This window comes from Chaetodon auriga, chromosome 19, assembly GCF_051107435.1.
Source record: "Chaetodon auriga isolate fChaAug3 chromosome 19, fChaAug3.hap1, whole genome shotgun sequence".
Lineage (NCBI taxonomy): Eukaryota > Metazoa > Chordata > Actinopteri > Chaetodontiformes > Chaetodontidae > Chaetodon > Chaetodon auriga.
Genome location: NC_135092.1, coordinates 763,471 through 781,464, shown reverse-complemented (window position 1 = coordinate 781,464; position 17,994 = coordinate 763,471).

Below are 17,994 nucleotides of genomic sequence, written 5' to 3'. Positions count from 1 at the left end.
ACATAAGTCATGTACCTTTTACACTAGTCCCCAAGTTATTTTAGTCCTGCCTATCTGTAATATTCACACAAAGCCTTTTTGTCTTCTTTTAGAGCCTGGCTTTTTAAATTTTACAAGATTAAGTATTGGCTACAAAATATATTTTATTATCATTAAGTATCAAAAGTTAAAGTGACAGAATATCATCATTTATATAAAATTACAGGATTCTAATGCATTAATGTATAATGTGTAAACAACTGATGTAGTCAGGTAGTTTGATAGGCATTATATTTTAGAAACTTATTAGGTGTTTAATGTGTAAAATGGGAATCTGCAGATAGATCAGTGTAGTAAAATGTGACACACAGTAATGAATACCAGCTGCAGGATCTTTAGATCAGAGTACACAACTGTTTTTAAGGGAACTTCAAAAGCTGTGCAGAACGAGTTACTGGGTTGTATGTTGTCTGTTGTGAAGAAACACATTACCAAAGAATCCCAGACCAGTCTTTTTTTAAACTAATCTAGGCAGGTGAGACAATGGATATTGCCAAACAGTCCCAATTTGTGAATCGGCGCCACCACTTAATTGACTGACAAATTACAGTATTCAGTAAAGAATTTTTTAGTTCATCCCTCCGCAGTCACCTAAAGCTGAATCTGTTGTTACAGCACTACAAGTGAGTGTCTTCCTGCCAGTCCTTCTGATCAGAAAAGTAAGCTCATCTGCTTGCCATATGATAGAGATATATCATCAAAGAAGAAATACAGATGACTTTAGGATTTAAAGATGAAAATTAGTTGTGCAGTCACACATCCTGCATTCTCTCTAATGGGAACATGGTTTTGAGGGATAATATTATGTAATGGCACAAATTAACTTTGGGAAAGAATTAACTTGAATTGATTGCATTTGATTGACTGATTGATTGCACTTGGAGTGCAAAACCCCAAAATCCAGTGAGTATTTTCCAATAAAAATAAAAAGGTAGCACATTCCATGCTATCAAGTCAAGAAGGACAAATACTCACATTTCACTTGTTTATTTGGCTCACATCACAATAGAAAAATGCTTATGCTAAATTTCACTTGCATTATGGCACAGAGCCTTCATCAGAGAATTTTAGTATACATGTTCAATCTAGTAATATAAACAAGGACAAGGTTAGTAAACTGCTGGGAATTGGACACAATTATTTAGGAACCAATCACTTTCCTTTGTCTTCTATATATAGGAACCAATCACCAATATGTAGTTCAATCCAATTTAAACCCCATCATATACTATATGAAACACTGCTTCACAAAACACTGTTTCTAGCCATTATTGATTCACTATCTGGACCACACACCAGATGGCAATAAAGGGACATGTGAAGGAAACATGTTCATTTCCAATTGTAGGATGATCTTAAGGATGATCCTATATCCTCCAATGGTCAGTATATTCATAGGTGCTGGGTTTCAAAAGATTATTAACAGTCCTAATCTAAAAAGCAATTTAACATGAAATCATCATGAAGTCCATTTGGTATCATAGATGGTGTTTATCCAAAACATTTTTCTCCATGCCAGTTTCTTCAGAACGTCACTACCTCTAGCAGACTTTTAATGAAGAGGGTGAACTGTGGTTTGCCTCAGCATAATGTTTGGCAATAGCATAATAGCATATTTGTTGTATACAAGGTAATTTGGTTTCTCCAACATATGGTAGACCACAGTGACATAATAACATATAAATCACATGACTTGATTTAGTTTGAGGAATTTTCAACGAGGAATTTTCCTCCCAGTGTAGAGACGATTGAATGATTTTGTATTTGTTGTATTATTGCAACAGGCACAGTTTCTACGTATATATATGGCAGATATTGGCAGCCATATGGTCTTGTTTTGAGTCCTATTCCTCACCATGATAATATTCTTAATTGTGGGTGCTCTCCTGAATGAAAAAGAGGTGGGGATTTGCAAATTGCTTTGGTATTTACCTTAAAATGGCATAAACCATGTGAGTTCACATTCTGAACAGAGGTAACTTGTACAAACTTCTTACCCAAATCTGCCTAGCATTGTGGGTTTTTAGCAAATATCTTAACTCACAATTAATGATTAGTGTTATGGCTGGAGAAAAAGGAAGGCCAGGACCCAGGAGCAGAGGTGTAGGAGAACCAAGGTTTATTTTTCAAAGCGCAAATACTAAGTAGTTAGTTAGTGAGTTAGAAGCTAAGTTAGTAACATGCCCTCGTAGGACATAAAAGCTTGCAGATAAAAAAGATAAAACTGAAAGACATGACTATGAGCAGCTCTCCAGGGTCCGACTGGCAGCAAGCTCTCCTCACATAGAGGCCTCTTATACTCTGCCACAAGTACTTACACTGGAAGCTATCAACTATAGGGTAAGCATTATCCAATACTGACCAATCATGGATGCAGGACCACCCTTAAGGTCAATGGGAAATGAATGCATTTCATTCAAATGTCCCATAATTGCTTCATATTGTATGTAGATGGGTTTGAATTAGATTTAACTACATACTGGTGATTGGTCCTTGTCTCTAGAACAATGAATGGATGTATGTTGCCAACTCCAGTCTATAAACTTCAAATGCTCTGATGAAAACTTTGCGTCGAAACACTTAAGCATTTTTCTATTGTGATGTGAGCCAAATAAGCAAGTGAGATGTGAGCAAAAAAGGTAAAGTACGCAAACCCACATTTGCAGCTGCAGCAGTTCCTTGGCTTTGCCAATTTCTACTGCTGCTATATCAGTACTACAGGGGAGTGGCTTAAGGGTTGGGAAGCTGGTGACCCCTACAAGTGGAGGAAGAGAGGACATTGCACACCAGTCATGGCCATCTGCATATCAAGCATGCTCTCTCTCTGCAATAAAATGCATGAACAAAGACTTTCAAAAGAGCTCTGCCTTATTCTTCTGTAAAACCTGGCTGTATGACGACATTACTGATAATATTTATTTACTTGGATACAAACTTATTAGAGCTGACTGGGACACTGCAGCATCGAAAATCAAAGGTAGGACATAAATTAGATTAGATTCAACTTTATTGTCATCGTGAGAGTGCAACACAGAGACAACAAAATGCAGTATGAGAATTTTAAATGATAATATTTCTAATAATAGTCTAGTGCATATACTACTATAGTAATAGTGCCAGGAAGCAGCAAAAACATATCAACATTGTTATCCTAGAATCAGTTTTTTATAGAACGCAAACCATATTTCAGTCAGGAGAGACAAGTGAGAGATATTATGACAGATAATATGTGTTAATTAAGTCTTATGTAATTGGGCGGTAAAAACTAATTATAACTTAGTACCATAAGTTACCACCTAGGTCTGCAAAGTATTTCCCCATTCTTTGTTTTGTTTCTTTTGAGTGCAGTCTTGCTGTAAATCTATGCTAATGTTAATCTCAAGTGAGATGCCAGTTCCACCTTTTGTTACAAATGTTGGCCACCAGGTGGCAGTGCTATGTTAGACTAGTTATGGCGCCATACCTCAAAGATTTTCATATAAAGTAAACCACAAAATGCATGTTAAATCAAGAAATGGAAAGATTCATGTGTCTTTGCATTATAGCACACTAACATATTCTAAAAATTATGTTTTGAAAAATGTTATGGGTTGCTGAGGCGTAGAGGTCAGCCAAATGGGCATGTCCCCACTGAACAAAGTTATTGTTTCACTGAATATAAAACAAATAAAAAGAGCCAGTAATCTCAAGATTTTTCTGCTATTATAATCATTTCCCTGTCTACTTTCACCTAAATCAAAGATATATAAGAAAAATACATGAATTATTTATAAAATAGCACTATTTAAGCATGTCCCCCAGTTTTGTTCAACCCCGTAACAGCATACCAATCCTCCCATTTTTTAAAATAATGGTTCAGTCCAACTTCCTCAGCACCCAGAAAGTGACATCACTCAAGTCTTTTCCCACTCAAATTGTAAAGAGAGGTAAGTGTTAGCATACTTTCTTGCCTATATTTCATTATATTTATCGTCAGATTGGCATCGTCAAGCTCAACCTTTCAACACTGTTACATGCATAAATGATATTTACTATTGTTTTGGAAAAAGTAAACAATTGTCTTGGAAAAATATATCAATTTCTTGTTTTCCTCATGCCCATATGTTGCTCCATACCCTAGCTTATGTGGACTTATGGCTACTTTTAGCTAAAATCTTCAACTCCGTAACATTCAACCCCGTAACAAAAAACACTGTTACGGGGTTGAATCATTGTTATGGTGACAGTGAGATTCAAGATGCAGAACAAGCCAGACCAGGGTCCTCACGGTGAGGGAAATATGTGGTTAGAAATAATGTCTGGTTTAAAAAACACTGCTATATACACAGCTTTATACATGATCAATCTGATTTTATAGTAGCTCCTAAGTAATGCACATTTATAGGAGGGGAGCCATGGTTTACTGTTTTGAATAGTGAATTCAGACATGGTGTGTGCTCACTTATGATAAAGCACTGTACCCAGGAATAATCCTTGCCACAGATGAAACCGACGTTCAAGTGAAATGCATGCACCATGCCGGAATAACCAAAAACAGGTTCTTTTGGCGCCTACAAGAGGATGCACTGTGGTATCCATTTGATGATGTGCTTGAGCTCATCCCGCCTCCTCAGCCTGTGACAGGACGTGATTCACGTCACATGCAAATTCAGAAAGACATCTGAGCAAGACTGTTTGACGAAATGATGAAAGAACCATAAATAGCAGGAACAACAGATCAGATAAACAAGAGACCATCAACATTCATATTCATTCATCAAACTTATTAGTTCAGAGTTTAGTGAACACTCAATTTCCAGATTTTAGAGCAGACAGGAATGTACTTTTTTTTACTGCTAATATTTTAATGAATTAAAATCAATTTCAATTTGATTAAATGTTGTCATTCATTCAGCCCTGTTACAGTGTGTTCAACCCTGTTACAGTTTGTTCAACCCTGTTATAGTGTGTTCAACCCTGTTACTTGATACAATATCATACATTTTTTGATAATAATAACAAATATTAGATAAATGTTTATTGAACTGTATGCAAAGTTTAGAGGACAAGTAGAAAATATACGAAAACCTAATCTAATGTTCATTTTTAATTATATTTTCATGATTTATGAAGACAGCTTGTACATTAAGTTGCAATATGTTCCTTGACAGTCAAATTATTATTATTTAGAATCAATTAAAATATACTTACAATAAGTTATCTTACAAAAGGGACGGGTGATTACCAAGACACTAGAAGAATAACTTTGAAAATGTTTTGGAATTATACTTATACAGGGATCAAACTGCTACAAATTGTCCTCCATAACGCTGACTCCCACAGGTGATGTTGGGAGCTCCATCGTTGTGTAGTTTCCGGTTCTACGCAGTTCACTTTGCGAGATGTTGCAATTATTTTTGCGCGATTTCGCAAAACAATTTTTTTTTCTCCCCCATGTCCCTTAGGGGCTCCATGTCCAACGTGGAGTAGTGAGACTACTGTGAAATGTAAGTGTCTGCAAAGTTGTGTTTTCAGCATTTCACTGTGAATACATTTTTTGTCTAAGTGTTTCTTGTGTTTCTTTCTCTTTTCTTTCAGTGTATAGCTGTATTGTGTTAGCATATTTTTCAAAACATTCCTTACAGATTTTATTAACATTAAAGCTGCCATTAAAATGCTGCAAAATCCCTAGTATTGTGTCCTGTGTGGCAACTTATCAGATGATACAGCCATCATTGGATGTGTACCACAGGGGAACAAACTGGAATACAGGGAGGTCATTACCAAATTTGTCAAATGGTGTGAACTGAACCGCCTGCACGTGAACGCCAGCAAGACAAAGGAGATGGTGATAGATTTCTGCAGGAAGGTGGCACAACTACACTGGTGAACATCCAGAGTTTCAACATTGATATTGTGGGCAAGTACAATATCTGGGTGTGGGGGCCTTCAGCAGCTCCTTCAGTAACAGACTGCTACATCTACTCTGTAAGAAAGAACAATACTGCAGATCCTTCATTCCAGTGGCTGTCAGACTGTTTAACTCCAATATTAACATTTAACTGTCAACATCATTTAACATAGCGCTGTCTTGATGTTGTTTCACATCACAACATCACAAACCTACTGTTTGCACACCTGGGTTATTTATGTTTGACATTTGTTAATATGTATTTCATCTGTGCAAGTATCTTGTACAATATTAAATTTTTTGCTGGACCTATGTATTCTTTTTCCATTGTGTTATATATTTTCTATTGTGCAATAGTAAACACTATTTTATTGTCCATATCCTACCATGTGCAACTGTGCTACTACTCAGGACTACCAGGACCACATTCTCACACTGAGAGCCCGGGCCACCAGGCTCATTCAGACGGTACGGGACTCTGTGAGTGGGCGTGTGAGCAATGCGAGATCAAACCCAGTTTCATCAACAAGTAAACAGACTATTAATCTGCCTAAGCTGGTGATACAGAAATAAAGTGGAAAAATAAGCCAGTGGCAAGAATTCTGGTCCCAGTATGAAACGGCTATTCATGACAATGATGCACTGTGCAAGAGGGAAAAATTCACTTACCTGAGATCCTATCTGACTGGAGCAACAGCAAGAGCTGTAGCGGGACTTCGCATGACTGATAGTAATTATGATGCAGCAGTGGAACTGCTTTTGGGAGAAGACATTGTAATCAGTGCACATATGTCCAAACTACTGAACTTGACTCCTGTGAAAAAAATCATCAGATGTTGCAGCTCTCAGGCATCTGTATAATGAATGTGAAATTCAAATTCGCAGTCTAGAATCCATTGGGGTTCACAGTGACACCTATGGTTGCCTGCTATGCCCAGTACTACTCCAGCTCATACCAGAAGACATAGCACTGGCCTACACACGCAAGTCAGACCCTAGTGGTGAATGGAAAGTGCCTGAGCTCATCCAGTTCCTGCAAAATGAGGTCCAAAGCAGAGAGCGAGCACTTCAGCTTACCAGACCCTGTGACACACAAGGGGACATTCCGTCAAATAATAGATCATTTAGTAAGCCAGCACCCTTTTATGAAAACAAACCTAAAAAATGTGCCTTCAGCAATTGCACTGCACACAGCGAGTAATGCACCTCAGACCTGCATATATTGTGACAATGGTAACCACAAACCAGAACATCGCCCCGAACACTGTGTCTGCTCGCAAAGAAAAATTAAGAAAATTAGGAAGATGCTATGTGTGCTTGGCCCAAAACACATAGCAAAATTCTATAGAGTTAAAGGTGTTTCATGTACCATGTGTGGTTACAGATATCACCAGTCAGTTTGTGAACAAGCTCAAATCAACGTGGACAATGGCAGCACAGAGGCTGTTGTGTCATTTGTGTCCACCACAGCAGAACTGAAAGTTAACGTGCAAAACACTGTGCTGCTCCAGACAGTGAAAATGTGGACAGAGGGCCCAGCAGGGAGAAGAATCGTACACTATCTATTAGATGGAGGCAGCCAGAGAAGCTTCATTCATGAAAGTGTGGTGAAAGCCTTAAGACTACCAGTGGTAAGGCAAGAGACGCTGCATCTACACACCTTTGGATCTACAGCTCCTGTGCAGCACAGCGCAACATTGTGAAAGTACCACTGGAGAATGTGTGAAATACACAGCAGAAACTTGAGATTGAAGCAGTGGAAACTCCCGAAGTGTGCACTGCTGTGATAAAGGTTCCTGGTGAACCCATCCAAGAAGAGCTGAAGAGAAAGGATCTGCAGCTTGCTGACTTTCCACTAGAAGGTGCTGATGATCCAGAACTGTCGGTGCTAATAGGAGCCGACTGCATCATCACAGAAGGAGGGTTCCCCTCCCTAAATGACTGTTTACTGGCAGGGCCAAACCTTAACCCAAACCTGCTAGATGTGCTAATCAGATTCAGAATATACCAGATAGCTGTTGTGTACAAATGATGCAGCAATGAAGTGAAGATGATGAAGAAGTTCTCTGCCGATACTGTCCTGTTCATAAATAAAAAAAGTTTATTAAAACAAGTACAGCATCTCAGACAACATGCTATGTCTGGGTGATTTCAGCCAATTGAATCAACACCCCCAGCACCTCTTCACATGAGTTATAAGGGGAGCTCTGCTTATTCAACAAACAAAAAACATATGCTAAAGGGTGCAAGAATGCCTAATATGGTCATGACATCTCAACTATACTAGTCAAAGGTTAAAGTTGACAGGTTAAAGGTTACATCTGGAATAGAAATTGTCTACGGAGGAGCAGATACTACATAGCCTTTACTGCAGACATTACTAAGGCTTTCTTGCAGATAGCCCTAGCAGAGAAAGATAAAGATGATGTTAGGTTCCTGTGGCTACATGGACCTCCTACCAGAGACAATAAGGATGAGGTGCAGATTGTGAGGATGAGTAGAGTGGTATTTGGAGTGTCACCCAGCCCGTTCCTTCTTACTGCCACCATAAGAAAAGACATCAAGGAGCATGAAAGTGAACATCTAAGGACCATGGAGATGCTGAGAGAGTCCCTCTACGTGGATGATTTCATCTCCAGCTCAAGCAATGTGAATGAAGCTCTTTCTGTTTCCACAACAACAAAAGAGATCCTGTCCCATGCCGGCATGAACTTGTGCAAATGGGTGACAAATTCACCAGACCTGAGAACCAAGTGGACAGAAAGTGGAGTGGAACACACAGCAGAGACAGACAGTTGTGGAAATGTACTGAAAGTATTAGGGTTAGTGTGGAGATCAGAGAAAGACAAGTTTGTGTTTGATTTAAAGGGACTACCAGACATTTTAAAGGCAAAAGAAAACACAAAGAGAAACGTGCTACAGACATCAGCTGGTATCTTTGACCCTATTGGTTTCCTTACTCCATTTACTAAAAGGGTAAAGTGCCTGTTTCAAGAACTGTGGGAGAGGGGAATCAGTTGGGATGAGCCATTACCACCAGATTTGGCTGAAAAATGGGATCAATGGTGTGCAGAGCTCCCAAAGCTCCAACTTGTGGCCATTCCAAGATGGTACCACATTGAGATCCAACCAAACTTGCAGACACCCAGACTGCATGTCTTCTGTGATGCCAGTGAGAAGGCATACAGTGCTGTTGCCTATCTACAAGGACAAAACAAGGAAGGAGAAATTGTGACGAGTTTTGTAGCATCCAAAGCAAAGGTAGCTCCATTAAAGAAAATGACTACCACGCTTGGAGCTTATGGGTGCACTGATTGGAGCCAGGTTGGGAAATAGCCCCTCAAGTCACTGAACATGGAGAAAAATCAGCTTAAGTTTCAGGTAGCAGTACAGCTCACCAGCACTGAACAAGTTGAACCCCTGTTAGGACTAGAAAGGTACAGTAGAACACAGTCTTTTTAGAGTACAGTCTTTTTCCGGTGGCGCGGTACGAGCGGCAGCCTGTAACAGCAGCTCTCTAAACTCTTAGGAGTTTTTCTTTTCTATGGTGTAGTCTGCTGGGGAAGCAGCATCACAACAGCTGACAGTAAGAGGCTGGACAAACTCATTAGGAAGGCCAGCTCTGTCCCTCTGGAACTGGTGGAGGAGGTGGGCGAGAGGAGGATGACAGCCAAGCTGTCCTCCATGACAGTCAACGACTCCCACCCCCTCCAACACACACTCACTGCACTGAGGAGCTCCATCAGTGACAGGATGCTACATCCAAAGTGTGTGAAGGAGCGGTATCGCAGGTCATTCCTCCCTGCAGCTGTCAGACTCCACATCAAAAACTTCTCCAAGTAATCAGTGCAATAATCAGTGCAATAATGTGTGCAATACAACCTGTACATAGTCTGTAAATACTATTTACAATTTTATTTTTTAGGACGGCATTTCTTTTTATATTTCCCACTCTTTTGTATATACTTGTGTTTAATTTTGCACTTGTTACACTATCTCTATCCACTTTATTAATGCTGCTGTAATTTGGAATTTCCCCTCACAGGACGAATAAAGGAATTGAATTGAATTGAATTGAATTGAATTGAATAGGTTGAAAACAGTGCTGAGAATAACTGCATGGGTGAAAAGATTCATAGCTAATGCCCACTCCAGTCAAAGGATTCAGGGGGAGCTAACTTCTGAGGAGCTCACTGCAGCAGAACTGTACTGGGTGAAGATGACACAGGAGCAAGGTTTTAGCCAAGAAATCTCCCAGCTGAAATCTGGTCAAAACATTAAGAGAGATTCCAAAATCAAAGACTTGAAGCTTGAAGCTATTCTTTGACAAAAATGGTATTGTCAGTGTAGGAGGCAGGTTACAGTCCCTTGCGATCTTTAGAGTCCCTTGCGATCTTTTGAAAAAGACTGAAGACCAAGCTCTTTACTGAACACCTTGCTCCTTAAAAAAAAAAACTCTATCAACTCTACTTTCTTTTTGTACTACTTCGTAGCATTGTCTGGTAGCACCTATGTCCAGATGGACCAGAAAGTTGCCTTAGGGCACTTATTCTTGTTGTTCTCTCCCGTCTAGAACCTTGCTTGTGTTGTATGAAAATCTTATATGTACGTCGCTTTGGATAAAAGCGTCTGCGTCTAAATGACAAATTGTAATTGTAATTGTAATATAGAGTTGAGCACAGCCTGTAGCCGCACCGTTGGGCCCTTGTTTCCTTTCCCCTTTCCACCGTGGAGATTTAGTGTTAGTTCGCCTGGAACTGATGTTGTTTAATTTGGAAGTGTGTTTTGTTGTGGTGCCCTGAGAGTTGAGTGGATGCACGGAGTGAGTATCATTTCTTTGTTGTTTCTTGTGACACACATCGTTAATTTACACGTGTTTCTCCACTGCTAGACATTTGATTTCTGTTGTTTAACATAGTTTACCAATGGTGTGGTTTCTGCAGCGGCTAGTGAGTAATTGTGTGTGTGGTTAGCCAACAGTTGGTACTGCTGGTGCGATCGGTATTTAACTGTGCAGCGGAGGGCCGACATGTGCATCATGTGCATGTGCATCATGGTTGATATGTGGATATAACTGTTGTATATGCATCATGGAGGGTTGTGTATACTTTTCCCATTCATGTAATTATATTTCATTATTATTAGGGTTATGTATAATATGGTTTACTATTATTATTTGCAGAACTGTTAACAACACTGGGTGTCCACAATAAAAGCACCACAGCCATTGGATCTGCTGGGAAAGAGAGCCTATTGTAATTATTCCTGTGTTCTGACCGACACAGCATCTTGTATCCTGTATAAATCTGACACGAACTAGACTTGACCCTAACCTCCTTTACAACAGGTATTGACAAACCCTATGATGTCTTCATCCAAGGAAGGTCGCCAGAACCATTTGACAGAGAATGCCTTGGGTGACATTCTTGGGTGACAGGTGAACTTGGAGGAGTGACCCCACTGGAGGACGTCAAAGTGCAGAGTTCCAGGAACAAACAAATGGTCCTGTGGGTAGGTGCTGGGCCTGAGCTGGCTAATGCCAGGAGGGTGAGGTCTGGGCGCATGGTGTGTCCGCCCTGTATGCTCACAACGGCTATTCCGGTGCAGACAGCTAAGAGGAAAGGAGCAGAGGTCAGCAGGCAGTTTTTAATAAGTAATCAGCACCTCAGCATGCTGAAGAAAGACATGTCCATACAGTTCATACAGCTTGACAATGACAGTAGTAGTGATTCTTCAGAGGGAAGAACTGCCAGCATCAGTAAATACTGTACGGATAATGAGTGTGGATGAGAGCTCAGATGCCTACTGCGCCAAAGCCAAGTTGGAGGGACATTCAGTGGAAATGCAGATAGACACTGGATCAAGGGCATCGCTAGTGTCACACAAAATCTATAGAAAATGCATGAGCCACTTTCCCCTACGTCCCTCAGACACAGTTTTTAGGGCATATACTGGACATCCAGTGCACATGAAGGGGATGACTGATGTGACTGTTCAATGCAATGGCCAAACAGCAAGGCTTCCAGTGTACGTCACCAAGGGGAATTATCCTGCCATAATGGGCTGGGCAAAAGGAAATCCAGCTCGACTGACAAGCTGTAAGGAAATTGTCCCCAGGGACCAGTCATTTGCAGGCAATATTGGAAAAACATGAAAAGGTTTTCTGTGACGAATTAGGCAGCATGAAAAACATTACAGTGAAGTTTCATGTTAAACCTGATAGCAAACCTGTGTTCATGAAAGCCAGGCCAGTGCCATATGCTATCAGACCCAAAGTGGAAGCTGACCTCAACACTCTGGTCAAGACTGGAGTCTTGGAGCCTGTGACAATCAGTGAGTGGGCCACACCCATTGTTCCAGTACCCAAGAAGGACGGGGGAATCTGGACCTGTGGAGACTTCAAGGTAACCCTGAACCCTGTGCTAGTAGCAGAGCAATATCCACTACCCCCGATCGATGACTTATTTGCTGGACTGAGTGGGGGACAAAAATTCATCAAAATCGATCTCAGTCAGGCTTATCTACAAATGCATGTGGATGGAAAGTCACGGAAGCTGCTGACAATCAACACACACAAGGGACTTTTCAGGTACTGCAGACTGCCTTTTGGCATCACTTCAGCCCCCACACTGTTTCAGCTGAGCTATGGATCAAATCCTAAGCGGGCTATCTGGAGTGCAGCGCTATCTGGATGATATCCTATGCACTGGGGCAGACAATGAAGAGCATCTGTACAACTTGGATGCTGCTCTCCAAAGACTGAAAGAATATGGCTTGAGAGTCCATAAGGGAAAATGTGAGTTCTTCCAACCATCAGTGGAATATCTTGGACGTGATTGGTGCAAAAGGACTACACACTGCACCATTGAAAATTGCAGCTATTGTCGATGCACCTCCCCCCCAAACATTAGCCAGTTACGATCCTTTTTAGGGTTGTTGAGCTATTATGGATTTTCATTTCATCCCCAACTTGGCATCGTTGCTACAACCGCTGCATGAACTGCTACGCCAAGATAAAACAAGGAAGTGGACAACCAGCTGCCAGGACGCTTTCAAAAAGGCAAAAGATGTGCTGACTACATCAGAGGTCCTGACGCACTTCAATCCTGCAGTTCCTCTTCAACTCGCCTGCGATGCCTCTCCCTATGGGGTGGGGGCAGTTTTCTGCCACATTCTGCTAAGTGGTGCGGAAAAGCCAATTGTTTTTGCATCAAGGACATTGAACAAGGCAGAGTCTAATTATGCCCAGCTTGAGCGAGAGGCATTGAGCATTGTTTCTGGAGTCAGAATCAGTACAATCATTCCATCAGTACCTATGTAGAAGGAAGTTTACGTTTCTAACCGACTACCGACCACTCACAACCATCTTTGGCCCACACACCGGAATGCCATCCCTCGCTGCATCTCGACTACAGAGGTGGGCTTTACTGTTGTCAGCGCATTCATATGACATTAAGTATCGCAAGTCTGATGCTCACTGCAATGCGGATGGTTTATTCAGACTGCCACTCCCAGTCACAAAGCCAGAGTCAAACACGGTGGACATTTCCTACTTCATGGAGGTGGGAAAAGCACCTGTTTCAGCTGCACAGGTCAAAAGGGAGACTCGCAGTTTGGGTGTTTGCTGTGTCGTAGCAGAGTGGTTATTCGTCAGTTCATCCGTCAGTTTCCGGCGCCCGTCAGTTTCCGACACCATCACGAGTGGCAACCCTTCCAGTCGCTCTGTGTGTGTTGTGTGCTATTTTGTACGTTTTTGTACTTTTAGAGCTTTCAGTGCTCTTTTTTGTCACTGATTAACCTCTATCCTATGGATATGGATTTTAACAAGCCTAAACTCGTTTATTCAAGGAACCAACTACTTGTTCTACGATTTTCTTTTTTTTTTTTTTTGTGAATTTCCCTTGGGGATGAATAAAGTATCTATCTATCTATTCCAAAGTCACTTCGCACAAATGTGTTGCAGCAACTTCATTCAGGACACAATGGAATAGTACCGATGAAGGAAATAGCAAGAAGCTACTTTTGGTGGCCAGGCATGGACAAACAGATTGAGGACATGGCCAAAAGTTGTACATTTTGCCACAAAGTCAGAAAAAATCTGCCACTGACTCCCCTTCACCCCTGAGAATACCCACAGGAGCCATGGCATCGTGTGCACATTGATTTTGCAGGACCATTTGAAGACAGGATGTTCCTTGTAGCTGTTGATGCACATAGTAAATGGCAAGAGGTGGTGATCATGAGATCAACCACCACTGAAAAAACAATTGAAAAGCTAGGAGAAATGTTTAGTCGCTTTGGATCTCCAGCACAGCTAGTCTCTGACAATGGACTCCCAAGAGATGACTGCATTTCTACAAGCTAATTGAGTGCAACACATTAAGTCAGGACCCTATCACCCTGCAACGAACAGCCTTGCTGAGAGGTTTGTTCAGACCCTGAAACATGCACTTAAAACATCACAAGGGCAAGGAACACTACATCAGCAACTGCACAATTTCCTGCTAAACTACCGCAACAGTCCCTATGCCACCACAAAGACATCTCCTGCCAGCCTAATGCTAAAGAGAGACCTGCACACCACCTTTGACTTCTTAAAGCCCTCAGCTGTAAAGGACATTGTTCATCGTCAACAAGAAAAACAGATTATGCGAAGAGACCAACAGGCCAAAGACAGAGTTTTCACTTCAGGAGAATCTGTGCTGGCGAGAAACTACTGTGGTGAACCTAAGTGGGTCCCTGCCACTGTTATTGCCCAAACTGGACCAGTGTCCTACACAGTCCAAACTACTGATAGTGTCTGGAGAAGACTCGCAGATCAACTCCTCCATACTCCTTCTGTGCCCGCGGAGCTGTCTCTGGGATAATCTTCAGTTCCACCCACACCAGTGCACCTACCAGGTGCTAGAACAGAACCCAGCCACGCCTGAGACTAGAAGAATCGGGGGGAGACATTCCCCTTTATTTGTCACACACACGCGAGCACGACGGCACACGGCACACAAGGTGAAATTTAACTTCCGCCTTTAACCCTTCCTCCGCGGCAGACCAGGAGCAGTGGACAGCCAGACCGGCATCACCATTGGTCAGGTGGTGATCTTCTTGCATGTTTTTAGTGGGGGTATATTTTACGGAGGATACCCCAGGTGAACACGGGGAGAACATGCAAACTCCACACAGAAAGGCCCTCCTTGAGCAGCAGGCACCGAAGGCATGGTGGAGGACACACCCGGTGCCCGCAGCGAGATTCGAACCCGGGACCTTCTTGCTGTGAGGCGACAGTGTTGCCAACATGCCACCGTGCCACCGTGCCAGACTAAGGCTCCAGCTGCAGATGTGCCTGTAGAAGGGACAGAGACACCCCCTGTGCATCAGCACCTGTAATAAGTTCACCACTACAGGACACCAATGTTCCCTCAGACTGCAGATATCCTGCAAGAGAGCGGTCACCTCCCATCCGCCTGACTTTGTAGATGAGACACTACAGATTCATGCCAGGGAATTCCTCATAGTTTATTCATAGTTATTGTTCTTTTTTTAAAAAAAAAAAAAAAAAGAAGAAGAAGAAGAAGGAAAAAAGTTAAGCTTGATGTAATAAAAACAGTTAGTTAATAGTTTAAAAACTGTCACAGATGTTGCTTTATACAGGATGTGAGAAATAATATTGAGTAAATCTCTCTGTTGTTTATGTAGTGGAGTACACAGCACACATGTTGGGAAGTGTTTGTGAATGCACCTCCAGGCTGCACTCCTCCCAGACCTCTCTCTTCCCAATTAGGGTCAGGCTATATAACGCACCAGTGAGCAGGTGATCACTCCCTTTGACTCCTGCTCCTGGTGCACATGGTGGCACCTGTTGTGTGGTATGTTGGCAGGTAGGTGAGGAAGCCATTTTAGTAGACAGAAACCCATGTTACACATAGTTTATTTCCCTCTTTTTTTTCCTGTAGAGTTGGATGGCCCACAGGATAGTGACCCCCTCCTGTTGAAGGTGGTGAGTAGGGTTATGGCCTCTAAATTATACAGCTTGTGAGCCACATTAACTTTAGTTTCTTTACTTTGTAGGCTTCCTTTTGGATCTGCTGCTGTTTTGCCTTAGTGTATTGTTTTGCCTTGGTTATTCTTTGTTTTGGTATTTACCTCTGAGTTATTCTTTTGACTATTAAATTAACCGGGTTGCTGTATTTGTTAATTTCATTGTTAGTTCTTTTGTTTTAGTGAGGTGGAGCGCCATTTTGTTGGGTAGGCTAGGCATCCTGGGTGAGGTTCCTACACCTAATGCATATGAGTGAAGGCACCGGGGCACAATTGTTGACTACACTATATTTACTGTGAGGATTGCAGTGTTGCTGTGTTCACTGAGGTGAGTAGTGGTAGCACCCCTAGGCACCCCTCAGTGTAGTCTGCCTCTCCACTAGTGGCCTCTGCCCACCATATTCTTAGTTTGCTTATTTTATGTTGGACTGGGTTTTAGCTATTTTAACATCTAACCACTGATTTTTAGATTGGGCCTTTTTAGGGGGTAAAATGCTAATAAAAGTAATTCTAACTCCCCTTATTAATTGGTTGTGATTTGTTAAAGTTTTTTCTCTTTTGCAGCTCCAGTCCCTGCTTGTTTGGTTTTGAAAAATAAAGGATATTTGGTTTATCCAGAAATGTCTTTGTCCTGTCTCAGAACGAACCTGTGTCCTACCAGTTAAATTTCTCTACCATCAGGTGTTGAGGTAGTATTCCTGGGGTGTAATTCCTCAGGTGGCGTTGTCGGTGGTCCTTCCTTGCATCACAATACCACCAGCTCCTCCCTCCGCCACATTCACTTTGTACTGCATTGATTGTAAGAGGGGAGGCGATGTTATGTATTTTGATCTTACATGCCCTCCATAGGAGGAACCCAAAAGGAGTTATGGGTAGTCTGGACTTTTATGGTGGTTACTGTTCCTTTGCACGCTGAGCCTGATCTGCGGTTGCAGAATAAAAAGTTAACGTGACTGAGTTTAGGTTTAGGGTTGATAGACTCAAGGCAATAATGGCTGCAACTCCACCCCCTCGGCTACTGCCTCAAGGAATGTATTAATATGGCTCAGAGGACTAGCTTCATTTAGGTGAAAAAACTCTTTATGACAGCCATGTTTCAGTCAGATAAAATAAATCAATATTATGGTCTGATATAAACTCATTTACTAAAACAGCTTTAGAAGACAGAGATCTGATGTTAAGGAGTCCACATTTATTTCTCCTGTTGTACTACTGAAGTGGTTGTTAAATTTTAATATTAGATTTTTATGTCTAACTTCTCTGTACTTTTGGTTTCCTTAGTTTACATGGTCGGGGGGCGTGTTGGGTGGGTAACTGCTATAATGAAGGCACAGAGAAGAGTATAGGACTGCAGCTCTGCCTCCTCATCTCAACTCTGAGTTGTCACTGATTTGGTTCACAAATAAAATCAGTCAGATTTCTAGAGATGAGAGCTGCTCTCTCCAGTGGCATTGCTAGGGTCTCTTGGGGCTCCAAGCAAGAAATCCCTGGGGCCCCCACCCCACCCATGCATGCGGCAAAAATTTGGTTTCACCTCGACAGCCAGCAATTGAATGATGACATGTGGCTAAACATGTCATCACTGGTCAGATTTGGCAGGGGTCCAGAGTAAACTACAGAGTCCGGCATTGTCTTTGTAGATGTACACACCGATTCCACATTAATTTTAGTGACCTCTGATTGGCATAACCGGGTGTCATTACCACTGATGTGAATAACATTCTTATTGTATTTACGTTTATCCTTAGCCAGCAGTTTCGAATTTGATTCACTGAGTGCAGAGAAAGAAAGAGAAACAGTAAGTGGTTGGTGGTGAACTGTGTGGGCCTCAGCTCGGGGCTATGCTTCCTGCTGCTTGGGAGCTGTTGAGGGACGGCTAGCCGGAGCTACACTTGGTCGGTCCACACTGGCTAACTACAGCTAATGGTTTGGATTCCATGGTGTGGAGCCACGCTTCTAATTCCCAAAGCCTTTTGTAATATCAACCTCATGAAAAAATTTTGGAAGCATTGGCTGTTGTGTGTGCATTT